Raw genomic sequence first — 9,048 nt, 5'->3', positions numbered from 1 at the left:
ACGACTAGGCGTTTCCCCAATGCTTGTGCTCTTTCTCTCACTACAGCAGTCTGTGCTGCTATAAATATTTTTTCAGTCGTCGCAAATCGCATTTCAGCATTTGTGTATAAATGGGATTTGTATGCAATTGGGACTGTCTCACCTTCATTGAAAGTGATATATGGATATCCTGATAAACCCAGGACCACCCGGATCTCCAAGTTAGTAGAATTCACATGCTTGTGTAAATGTTTTGATGCTATCATGTCAGCCTGAACTGAACGGAGAATGTCCGTGTGTTGCTGTGTCCACTGATGTGCTGTGAAATCATGTCTGATTAAATCGTAGAAAGGTTTCACTCTTTTTGCATAATCTAGAATGGATGTTCTGCTAAAATTTTGAAATCCAAAGATAGATTCCAAACATTTGAGAATCTTTGGAGTTTAGAGCAGCGCACACTTTTCCAAAAAGTTGGCTGCCAGGCTCTTGCCTTCACTTGAGAGCTCATATCCCAAAAACAGGACATTAAGACGGGAAATTTTTGATTTTTTGAAAATGAATTTGTAGCCCAAATTGGTGAATCTACAAAAATGTTGTTAACCCTGCACAAGTGTTCAAGTAATTCATCGCCCGTCAGATAGATGTCATCTACATAGGACAGAGCCTCCCCATCGCGTGTTTGTAATATTTCTGACACTCTTGCCGAGAATAGCCCCAGGCTGTTTTTATACCCCTAAGTAAAATTACAAACATTTCGCTGAGTGCCTAGGGCAGAGAATGCTGTCGAGTTTCTGCTTTTTGGAGCTATATTTTGGCAGAATAATCCATTTGAGATATCCAATGTTGTTTTGTATTTCTTCCGCACAATGTTATTCATTAATGCGGCACTGTGTGCGTTTTGAACACCAAATGTTCGTGTGCATGTGTTCAAATGTCGGTAATCTAAAACTAAATGATATGTGTTGTCAGGTTTCAATACTGGAAACAAAGGATTATTTATTGGGGAGGTGCAAGTCTCAATCACACCTTGGTATTCAAGTTTGTCTAAGATTTCTTTGACCTGTCTTACGCATCGTTCTTTATAGGGTTACTGTCTCTGTTGATTAGGAGTAGATTTTGATGGGATTTTGTGGTGGGTAGACTCCACGTCCCTCCCTACATGGTTGCGCTATAATGTCGGAGCTAGCGCTAGTGCCCACTCCTGCGCGTATGAAAGTTTTAAAGATTCTGGAACGAGGTCAGAGAATGCAGGCAAAATTCCGCTTTTCCCTTTTTGGCAATCCATCCCAAACTCAGGTGGCAAATCTTTTTCTGCTAGCAGTATGTCATATCCATATGTTAAGTTCTCCCAAAAGAGACCTTTAACGTTTCTTGAGATGTCCCCCTCTATTTGGAGCGCAATTTTGTGTGATCAATGTGGGACACTAACTCTTGTATCAGGTGGTTCCACTGTGATGTGCTCATTCAATACTGCTGTCACCAGAAAATCCATCAGGTTCTGGTGAGCTATTGTTACTTATGCCAGGTGTCTAGCTTCGTCAGAGCCCTTTCCCTGTTCAGAAGCTGAATCCTCAGTAACCTGGGCATGTCTAATTTTTAAGCCAGCTACTTTCTTCTTTTTGAATTGAGGTTTTGCTTTAGATTGTCCTTCCTATTTGATAATATAATCTGAATTTTGATTTGTTTCCCTTGTTATCTTTGGTCGATCTTCTTGCTTTTGTTCTGACCGCCCATCCCTCTCCGCGTTTTTTGATGAACACTAAAAGGAACGTCTGTCAGTATCCTGATACTTGTCAGGTTTCCTAATGTTCTCACGATTCCTAAGGTTGTACCTCTTTTTAGAGAACTGTCGTTGGGGAGACCCACCCCATGATCGTGAATTCTTTTCTGAATTGTTATTTTTAGAATTCTTGTTTTCCCATTTCCTTTTCGAAGAAATGGGCGCTTGCTTCAAGTTGTCCTTGTCTGGACTATCCACCATTTGTGGCTTCCCTGCTTTGGTTCCCAAATCATCTATACCTAATGCAGCATAGGTTTCTTGAATCATTTTTGGTAATTCTTGCTCCTTATGTATAGGTGCTATTTCCTTTAGGCGACTGTGTATGGCCACTGCTGCAGTCTCCCCTCTTATGTTGCTCAGCATGATTGCATAGACTTGTGCAAAGCTACCCATCAGTTTCATTCCCAAGTTCAGGGCAGGTCCTGCCCCATACTCATTATGTATTTGTTTCAATACCTCTGGAACGACTACTATGGAAGGAGTACCTTGTATTCCAACATATACTGCATGAAAGATTGTTTCCCAAGTGGTGCAATCCTTGATCAAGGGAACCATCCCCATTGGCAAGCAAATGGTTAGCATTATTTGTTTTTCCTGCAGACCCGTATGGGAAAATACTGCTTCCAGCTCTGCAATTTTTTGTGCTATCCAGAACAGAAGTTGCTTCCGTTTGGATGGAATTGTCCCTATTACTGATTTCAGTGTCTATGGCTTAATGGTAGGTATGGTGTGATGTGGAATGACTGGAGCATATCTCGCAGGTTGGACTGTTCATTTTCGCATGACAAGGTGGACAATGTGTCTGTATAGCCTGACTATGTCTTTGTATATTGCACAGACTTCATCCACTGGTAATGTATTTTTCTCGGGACGTGGAGTGAATGTCGCTAAGACCGGCCAGTCGCTCCTTCTATACTGAGCGGACTGAGTCTCACGACAGATGTTGTGTGTGGGAGGGCACATTTAAATCAGTTTCTGTGTTGCTGGTAAGTTAACGGGACTTCAATGTCTTCGTATGGAATTTATTCATCTGGTGGTTCAACTACAATGTATGTGTGGATTAATTTAGTCTGTGGATCTGCAGGTGGGAACTGAACCCAAGAATAGAATACCTCTGATCCAAACACCTGGTGTGCCTCAATCACGAAGGTAACACAGCCACCTGTTGCAGGTACGCCATGTTCCAACACCTTTATAGTTACTGCATGTCTACAATTCTCTGTAATGTTAAGAGCGTTTGCAAATTCTTCTTCCCCGTTTTCTGAACCACTGCTCGTGGACTCAGTCATTCTCAAATGGAAAAGAACAAATCTTTTTAGAAATTTTAGAGTTTTTGACAATGTGGGAACCTTCTACCCCTACAAGCTTGTTAAACCTTCAGTCAATACACAGAGTATATCTGCGCAGCTGAGGCGGGTTTCTCTTTCCCACTTCAGCCGTCTCAGAAAAAAGTGTAAGCAGGGATTTCTGAGAAAGCATGTCTGACCTTCTCAGATTTTCACTGTCAATATAAGAACTAACGCTGGGCGTAGTGTGCGTAGCGGGGCTACGCGAAGGTTCACAGAGTTGCAAATAAACTCCGTGGAACTCCGCTCCGCCACCTGCCTCCACCCCCATTATAAAAAATAATAAACATTAATTAAAAATAAATTTGAAACCTCTTACCTGTACTGTGACATCCCCGGGCTGCCCTCTTCCTCGCCGTCTCACTAATCCTTGAGAAAACTGTGCATGTGCGGGTGTACGCGCATGCACAGTTTTCACAAGGACTAGCGAGACGGTGAGGAAGAGGAGGAGGGCAGCCCGGAGATGCCGCAGTATTGATAAGTGGTTTTACATTTATTTTTTATTCATATTTAATTACTTGTTATAATAGGGGGGTGCAGGCGGGGGCTGGCCACCTCCGCTCTTCTGCGGAGTGTACCGAGATTTGCCTTCTCCGCGTTCTCCGCGGAACGTAGAGAAAGCAAATTTTGGCACACTCAGCCGGTGGAGTGGAGTTCTCAGTCTGGGCTTAATAAGAACCAAACCAACGTTGGCCGCGCCATGTCGTGTAGTTTCTAGGAATCCTCAGGACCTGCGCTTTTTGGATGACTTAAACTGAGGGCTTGGTGTCCCAATCGCTTGCAGAAACCCCCACAGGATATGTCAGCCGTTACACCAGATAGCTCTACAGTGCCACTACCACACCCCTGTATCTTTTAGTGGCTTAGGTATTTTCTGGCAACCGCTGAACATGACAACCCTGATTCCTCAGGGATCGTGGAAAACTGTACAGTACTTTTCGCTCACGCACTTGTGCTTGCTTACGCTCAGAAAATACACAGGATAGTGATTTCAATAAGTATTTATTGGTCCAGCAAAAGTCTTGTGTAAAATATATGAGCTGTGACAATCAAGAGAAAGAAGCATACGAAAGAGAATGCAAGTACCAAGATGGTAAATAGTAGATACATTTTTGCCATATTGCTAATCAGATGAACATAAGCAGTTCAGATAAAAACATTTGCTCTTGCACATTCTTAAAATGCTCACCCTAAGTAATTTTCCTAAATGTACCCAGCCTAGATCTGTAGATGAAGCATGTATATGCGTGTAGCTATATATGTACATAACCAAAAAACTCCTAGCGAAGAATTAGTCCCCCCCTCACCTGATGGGGGAGAATGAAGGACCCTGTCTCTGCTTCGAGGATGACAGTCCACCAGGGATGTCAGAATGATGCATGTCGAAGATTCAGCATGCAGGACCCTATGTCAGCTTGGAAGGAACACCTCAAATTTGCAGGCAAATGGAGGTCTTATATACTAGAGTGGTCACTCCAGGGTTTCTTTTAGAATCAATATAATTTGAAAAACAATCATAAATGTTTTGAAAACAATCATAAAAGTTTTTCCAAACAAATGCGATCATGCACAGGTAGCTTTTGGCCAAGGATGAAAAAGTGTTGTCCCCTATATAGAATAATTATACCTTGCCTGAGGACATGTTTATGAACGTTAGGTACAGGGATTATGATAGGATCCCGAGAGCCTGGTGTCAAAGAGACACTAGGTAAAAGGTCACCTGTTTAGAATCGTTATAGTGGTGTGGATGAGACAAATGTATGTAATGGGGGTATACATGACAGGACTAGCCTAAAGGACATGACAATACAGACACTACTCCACACTAACTTCCTGCTGCATTTTGGGGAGTTGGTCTATTGTATCTTAACCATGTCTGATAAGAAGGGAACAGTGCACTTTTTAAAATGTATCAGATCCGGTTTGGTTAGCACCTTTCAGGCGAATTTCGGAGTTGTACCATCTTTGATACACTCCGTGTTGGGAAGCATTTTTGGAGGTCTCCCTCTTGTAAAGGAAGTAACCCGATTAGGGTCACCCTGGTCACTCACGACTACCTCTCAGCCTTCCATACCAAATGGAGAGTCGGTCAGACAGTAGAGAATGCAAACCAATAGTAGTTTATTCAAAGTACAGTCAGAACTGAGCCCTGTCTGCACAGTCACTATGAGTGCTGCAGAGGAACTGACATCAGCAAGCCTAACGATAAATTATGTATATTTCTAAACCAATGTAAGCACGCCCATCATGGAATTTTCCAGAGAGATGCAGATAGACCATAAATTGAAAAGGAGTACGTTTTGATTCTGGGTCCAGACACACTATCTATCGGTCATTCTGTCCGTGCCCGCCACTAGACAAGTGGGGGAAGGCCTATATCTTAAAGGAAAGTTATGGCTATAGGAACAGTGCATTCATTAGTGTAGCAAAACTCAACTTCTGAAGAAACATAACTTAGAGACTGCCATTTCTCAGAAATGGCGACGGATTGGTCTAGATCATAATACAAAATGGCGCATGAACACACAATGGCGCAGCAAATGCTATCTTGCGTAAAACAATGCGAAAGCATGAATTTTATTCCAACAGACCATCCTTTTAGCATCAGCTAATTAATTTTGTGTTGTGATAAAAAGACATTTAATTCAATTAGTCATGAATAAACTGTCTTAGGCGCACTACATATCTTCAGTTTCAGGAAGGGAAGTAGTAAGGAGGGTAGAAGTCTCAAAAGTACCCTAATCTATTTGCATGAGGATGTCAATTTCCTTCTGAATCATAATTGTTATATTATTATCATGAATTGAAAGTCTCTTGGGGGCAAGAAGAGTGGTGCAATAAGAGAAGCATAAGGGGAGACACTGAACTAGAACACAACAGGAAATCAGGATCACAATGAAATAAATCACCTTTTCAAGAATCCAGCCCCTCCCACCAAAGAGTGGCCAACCCCAGTTCCCACTCTCCATTCCTTTAACATTTTCTAGGATGCCTAAAATATGTTGGGTAATGTTCTTCTCCATATTAGAGATACCGACCACACACTGGTCTCCTACTACAGCACACACACCACCAATCTTAGCTAGAATGAAATTAACAGCATATCAAGTCTGCTCGGAATATATCTGCATGCTTTCCAATTGAGTGGTGATATCACGCAAAGCTGCTACTGTAGAATTAGACCATATCTGCAGCTTACATCCAAAATATTCTCTGGCTCTTTCACCCCTGGCCATTGCAGTACCACCAAAGGTAATGATGGGAGAAAGAACATACCCATAGGTTATACTATTGCTGTAATTATTGACTTCCAAATCTGTCACTCCGTCACAAAACTCTGCTGTCAATGTTCTTGTCACCCATCTTATACTAAGCTTACCGTACTTACAAGGTACGCCTAGGGGGAGCACCATTCCTAAAGCAACATCTTCTGTACCATTATGAACATTTGAGTATGTATCATTGGACAAGAAATAAAATCCTGGATGCGCATACAGTGGGCCTTGATAATCTACAGGGGCATATCTAGTATTCATTCCAGAGGTATTTGGATCCCTATTTTTCACTAAAGACATTGTATTCTTAAACAGTATTACTGCAGAACAGTTAACATACAAAAATGTGTCAGTACTATTAATTATCGGGCAACATGCAGGGTAATATCCAGATTTTGGAGTAACCCTAAATCTTGGTAATGCCATGCAACTAGGGTGATGATCTGCTCTCTCATATACAAGTTAACACAATACATGGTATTATCACACCCTAGGATATCCATATCAAACTCACCCCTTACCTCTATGAATTGGGCTGGGCGAGTATACGTGTAATTAACAAGTGACAATGGGTATGAAGTCCATCAACTTGTAACAGATTCAATAGGCTAGCAAGCTGTACCTGCCCCAAAAAATCTTTTATGCGTGTCCAGAAATACATCACTCGTGTTGTCCTTTTTGTGCGGATTTGAGAAATAACCTTGTTCTCAACATGAAACGGAGCAGTCTGATCTTGTTCAAGGAACCAGGACACCCCACATAGAATCAATAGCAGTAAAATCACAGAAATAATGGTGCACAGACAAAATATCGACTCCAAAATATCGACTGGACATAATATTGAGTTTTAAATATAGACTGGACAAAATATCGACTGGACATAATATCGACTACAAAAATATCGTTTTTCAGGTAAGTGAAGTAATATCGACTGTGTAAAATATAGATAGCAAAAATATCGAATTTTTAATAATATATAATATTTTATAGTGTATTTTTATGTAATAATATGTGTGAAAAGTGTGTATTAATGTTATAAAATATTTTATTAAATGAATTTTGTTTTTTTAATAATTGCGTAATGTAATTCTGTAGCGGGTTGTGGGTTTATAGGGGAATAGGGTGGGAAGTAATTTAATAATAATTAATTAATTAATATATGTTTGTAAATATTTATAATTAATAATTAATTGATAATTAATTATTAATAATTAGTTAATTAATTAATGTAATTTTGTACATATTTCGTATTAGTAATTAATTGGTAATTAATTAATTATAATTAGTTAATTACATTAATTAGAGTACATTTTAATATATATAATTTTGTGTTATTGTTAAGTAAATATTTGGGAAAAAATAATATTATTTATTAAAATAATTACAGCTAATGTGCTAATATATTTACTTTATTATTATTGTTAATTAATAATTATTTGGTGATTAAATAATATTGATACATTTTGGGTAAAGGAGTATTTTTAGGGTTCAGGGTCAGTTTTCAGTTTTTGGGTAAAGGGGCATTTTTAGGGTTCAGGGTCAGTTTTCAGTTTTTGGGTAAAGGGGCATTTTTAGGGTTCAGGGTCAGTTTTCAGTTTTTGGGTAAAGGGGCATTTTTAGGGTTCAGGGTCAGTTTTCAGTTTTTGGGTAAAGGGGTATTTTTAGGGTTCAGGGTCAGTTTTTAGTTTTTGGGTAAAGGGGCATTTTTAGGGTTCAGGGTCAGTTTTCAGTTTTTGGGTAAAGGGGCATTTTTAGGGTTCAGGGTCAGTTTTCAGTTTTTGGGTAAAGGGGCATTTTTAGAGTTTAGGGTCAGTTTTCAGTTTTTTGGGTAAAGGGGCATTTTTAGGGTTCAGGGTCCGTTTTCAGTTTTTGGGTAAAGGGGCATTTTTAGGGTTCAGGGTCAGTTTTTAGTTTTTGGGTAAAGGGGTATTTTTAGGGTTCAGGGTCAGTTTGGGGTTTTTGGGTAAAGGGGTATATTTTAGGGTTCAGGGTCAACAAATAAGATTGTAAAAAATTATTTTTATTATTTTCATTTATTATTTAAATATTATAATTTAATTTAAGTATTTTTAAGTATATTTTAGTAATTACAATTTAATATTAATTTAATTTAACACTGTTTTTAATAAAGTCGATATTTTTTACATCTATATTATTGTTAACGATATTTTGTACTCAATATTTTTGTACTTACCTGTTTGTAGATACAAACTCGATATTTTGACTGTCGATATTTTGTCCTCGATATTTTGGCAAGTCGATATTTTGTCCCTCGATATTATTTCAGTGATCCCCAAATAATATATAGTATTTTTTTTCTTGGTTGACCAGAATACATGTGTATGAACGGGGTGAGTCACTGGCCGCTCTTCATCAGCAACCATTCCGCCAAAGGGATGAATAACAAATGATAAAGAAAGGGGTGAAAAGCCAGCAAGAGGAATATACAAGTTCCCAGTGTCCGTCGGAGCCTCACCGGTACAGGCTCCTATTGTCCATCAAAACATTGGCGCCCTTGATCACCGGCGGTGGAGCTTGCTCTGTCCTAAGCTTGGGTTCCCACATCGATCAGGATAATTTACCCCCAAAGAGATACCATCAACGTGGCCTGTACAATTTTCAAACACTGCACAAGTCTCACCTCACACTAAACTAGTTACGTTGGTAC

This window comes from Lissotriton vulgaris, chromosome 6 (genome assembly GCF_964263255.1).
Source record: "Lissotriton vulgaris chromosome 6, aLisVul1.2, whole genome shotgun sequence".
Lineage (NCBI taxonomy): Eukaryota > Metazoa > Chordata > Amphibia > Caudata > Salamandridae > Lissotriton > Lissotriton vulgaris.
The sequence above is the reverse complement of the archived record's forward strand: the minus strand, read 5'-3'. Positions refer to the sequence as shown.